Source organism: Maniola hyperantus, chromosome 3 (genome assembly GCF_902806685.2).
Source record: "Maniola hyperantus chromosome 3, iAphHyp1.2, whole genome shotgun sequence".
In the NCBI taxonomy this organism is placed as follows: domain Eukaryota; kingdom Metazoa; phylum Arthropoda; class Insecta; order Lepidoptera; family Nymphalidae; genus Maniola; species Maniola hyperantus.
This window is the reverse complement of record NC_048538.1, coordinates 13,415,866-13,420,853: the sequence shown is the minus strand read 5'-3', so window position 1 is coordinate 13,420,853 and position 4,988 is coordinate 13,415,866.

Here is a 4,988-nt window from a genome sequence, read left to right as displayed (position 1 = left end):
TTTTAACTAGCTTATAATAACTTGAACTGATCACTCGGAGGGAATGTATTCTATACAAATTACAATGATTCTAAATGCTTCCGAAAATCCTAAGAATATCGAGGTAAAACACCAAATAAGAAATAATATCCCCAATTATAATATAGATAATATTATTACCACAAATAAGAATAGGTTTCTAGAAATACCATAATGTTATGGACCTAAATGGTACTCCATGGGTGTTTTTTTAAGATGAAGATGATATCAATTAAGTAATCGAAATAAAAGACTAGAAACTTGGCAAATATGGAATAGATTAGTAAGCACTAGGTAGGATAATACTAAATAAGTAGTATCTGATTAAAATATAGAGACATGATGGATCATAGCCTCAATCGCTCAATGGTGAAGGAGCGGGCTGAATTCCGAAAGGTCGGTGGTTCAAATCCCACCCGCTGCACTATGTCGTACCTACTCCTAGCACAAGCTTTATGCTTAGTTGGAGGGGAAAAGGGAATAGTAGTCATTAACATGGCTTACTTTTAAAAAAACATAGATAGGTACTTGTATGATTCAATAAATTATAACAGCGAACATGCATTATCTTGATAAATATGGTTGTATGTTGTGATCCTGTGATCCAATAAGATCGCATGACTGAACTTTGTTTTCGCATCGCTGTAAGTTTTGACAAGTGTTCGCAATTGTTTAGCTGGATACTGATATGTTGAAATATTTATACGAATGACTGATTTAGCTGATTGATATACAGTGTGTTTATTAACTAAGACAATATGGGGAAATCCAGAACTAGAGGAGATACAGGGAAACTGTCTTAGTTATAACTAGTTAAGTATAAACTATGGTCTAAAGCTAAACTCTTCTCATTCTGAGAGGAGACCCGTGCTTAGTAGAGATCAGTAATGGGTTAGGATGATGATCTTGAAACATACTAAAATCCGAAACATATTTCGGTTCCTGTGCTATTCGTGAGCAAAGTTTGACACTTGTTCGTAGAGATAAATAATGAATATTATGTTGCTCGAAAACAGTTTTCGCTCCATATTGTTTGTGCAGTCAATTTTGGACGTGCGCTTGCCATAAAATAAAGGCTTTTACCGTAACGGTAACTTTGTAGCGTCCAAATATTTACTTTGATCTAATCTCGAAACACGTGTAGCTTTCTCCATTTAATAATACTTTAGTGAATTTCTTACGTTTTAATTTTTTTAATTTGATTTGAGAACAAACAGGGTGGAGGCAGTTTGTAAATTCATACAATTTCGATCGATGAACTGATGCGCGGCTGCAGTGCGGGTGTAGAGCTGCAGTCGCGCGTTTTTATTTATATGGATTTACAAAACAGCGCAACTGCAGCGCTGCAGCCGCGCTGCCTTCGCGTGGCACACGACACCTTGATCAAAGGTTACAATAGATACTAAAATAGGTAGAGTAGATGAGATTTTATAAGGAAATCTCACAATTATTTTGTTATCCATTTCAAGCTTAGTTCAGTTAATCCACCTCAAGTTTAGTTTGCACACAGAGATATTGTTATTTAGGTTTACTATCTATTTAATAATTCCCTATAGATTTAAATTAGTAGGTATTGTATTACCAAAACACATGAATTAGTCCCACGCTCCTACTACCAGCTTCCGCGATTAGCTGTGATAGGCTTCACTTTCTAACAACAAAGTTGGCAGTATAAACGTTTCCGCCTTCTGGTTATGAATATTAGGTATATTACGCAAAGCTTTAGCTTGTAAAATGGAGATATAATATAGAAATTTATAGAAATCAGCAATTAAATAAATCAGTTTTCCAATTTGAAAATATATTGTTGATGCCAGATTTAAAAGCACCCGAAACATTATAATCATGTTTTATAAGTGTGGAGATAAAATATATACAGCTATCAGTTTGACAGAGGTTTATTGGATTATAATAAATTACTAATTCACCACAAGCTTAGGTTGTAAAATTAATGAAATTTCAAATACCAAACCGTTCGTTAATTGATAGAGAATACAAGTCATGAACACTTTTCCCTTTGACCTAAAACGTGTTTTCCGAGCTACCTTAAAATATGATTAATTAATACTTCACGTGGAATGCAGTCATTTCATGTTAGCCGCTTGTAAATGAAATACCTTATAAATGAAATAGCTGTGCTCGCGACTTCGTTTATGTGGACTTAAATTAAACACCACTCAAATGCGGCTAATGATCTAAACTTGCCGCAAACGGCTGTCGTTATAACATTTTTGATATGTATTTCCAAAATGCAACAAACTACATAAATAACATTTTGAATTATAATCCTGGACAGACGATATCAAAAGAGACAGCGACTGTGCTCAAAGGGCAAAGTTATGGCCACTTACACTAACTAGTTAACTACACTGTTTGGATTGTAGAAATCTATTCAAGAGACGTGGATCCAACAGTAGATGACTAGGTTGAGGGTTGAGACAAGGTCGGCGCCTGAATAAGAAATCCAATGTGATAAAAATGTCATTAACGATAATTACGACCAAATCATGAACAAAGGTTTTCTACCGATTATGATTAAGAAAATTGTGGTTTATATAAACATTTTACTCCCACGCTCTCCTGTTTTATTTATGAAGTTGTATTTATATAATTCCTATTCTTATGACAAATTTGTTTCAATTTAAATACGTCCAATACCATAGCTTGGCTTCGTAGATCCTCTATCTTAAAATCCTACAGTTAAAGTTCTATACAGTTTACTTAAATTTTGGTGCAGCAGCTCCTCATGAAGAAGAAAGCTTGCCTATTAATTATTAAAAGATATGAGCAACAGCTAAAAGATATAGGCATTCCGGTAGGAACGGCATTCTGAACCAGTGGTAAATTAAACTACTCGCAGTTGACGATTCAAAAGAACTTGAATAAAAATATATTCTATTCTATTCTACAGCTCCTCATGAAGAAGAAAGCTTGCCTATTAATAATTAAAAGATATGAGAAACAGCTCCTCATGAAGAAGAAAGCTTCCCTATTAATAATTAAAAGATATGAAAGTGCGTGTCTGTAAATCTGTTAATGAAGTTTTTACAGCTGAACCACTGAAAGATCGTTTGATGAGATGAATTTGATGACGGACGTGAGTTACCATTTATAGGGGAAATAGGTAATTAGAGTGATATAATTAATATACCATTAATGATCGATGGAGCAGTATAACTGAGCGAAACTAGTTTAATTTCTAATTAGTTATGTTCATGTTATAAAAGTCTCAGATCGCTGTCGTAATTAAGCCCTGAATAGAACTATAAAAAGTGGGCGGACAAGATTAGTTATTTATGTATTTTCTTTCCCGATACAATTAAAATTAAAAAGTAGAGTAATCAAGTGCTTTCCAATATCTTAGTTATGAAACTTGATATAAACGCCAAGGTCTTCTTTACTGAGCACTGGGTTAAAAACTATTTATTTTCCTTATTTATAATTTTGTATTACGGTAATTGACACACAATAATTAATTATTACACTACCTATCTGATTATAACAATAATCTAAGTATGTAAAAGGAAAAGGTGACTGACTGACTGACTGATCTATCAACGCACAGCTCAAACTACTGGACGGATCGGGCTGTTTGGCATGCAGATATTACGACGTAGGCATCCGCTAAGAAAGGATTTTTGAAAATTGAACCCCTAAGGGAGTGAAATAGGGGGTTGAAATTTGTGTAGTCCACGCGGACGAAGTCGCGAGCATAAGCAAACATCTGGAAAAACACTCGTACTTAGGTAGCTATTTGAAAATTCTCCTCATCAGGTAAAAACTTATGCCTTTTCGAGAGCACACCACAATTTACAGTCTACCTCCTTCTACCAGTAGATAGTAGTTTTGAAGTCATATCCTCTTTCCAAAGTATCAAAATAAGATTTAAGTCAAATGATTTATTCAAAATAGGTAATAAAATGGTAATAAATTACTCTTTTTGATAGTCAGATGTTGGATTTGTAAGATATAGTGGTGATAATTATTACGCAAACTTAAAACTAAAGCTACGAGGGTTCCAAACACGCCCCGGTCTGAGAAGAGCCCACAACAAACTCAGCCGGGTATTCTTTTTATTAAAGAGATCATTAAAAAATTTGACTAAATTGTGTCACTTCCTAGTACGCGCTATGATAATTTACACAAACCCCATACAATATATTCACATGATTTCAATGACAAATGGCTCTACGTCTGCATTGTTTAACAAATAGGTTCTGTAGTACCCAGGTTATAGTGGTCGATTAATTTCCGTAAATACCAACTCTGCAGACCTTTCCAAAATGGCGTGCATTAGGGTCAATAGGTACGAAGCCTACTGCCTATTAGATACTATCGTTACCTGGAATCTGGAATTTAGATCATGCTGAATTATTAAGTTAGTTGCGACTAGATTTTTTGTTAAGTAGGTAGGTATATGATATCATGCACCTAAGTAGTTAGGTTCATTTTGATCATAGGTTAGTCTGTTTTTTGATAATATGGTTCATTTGGTTTTAGGTATATTAATTGGTTTGATGTTTCAAAGCATTTAAAAAGGTGGAAACATGGTATTTTAAATTTTTTCACAAACCAGCATAAAATTTTGGTAAAAGTAATTGCTATTCTTACCAATTAGGTAGGTACGTACCGGTTGAAAAATAGGTACAATTATTGATTTAACTGAGGAAAACATTGAAGGAAAACAATCATTCAATGAAACCGAAACGATATGAGTGGTTTTTTTTAAATAAGTGAATCAGCATTATTCCTCACAAAAGTGCATCATACAGATGAACCTGCAGATGAAGGCAACAATAATTACTTGAGCCATTGACATGAGTGTCGCTGCCGGCCGTTGCGCAGGCGGCGGACAGGCGCACGCGCAGGTAGGACAAATGGGAGCGACGCAGACAGCTATATCGAACCTCTCGCTTATAACACGTGGTGGGGCTGCGAGGAGGCGCGGGCGTGTTTACCGCCTGTGCTAC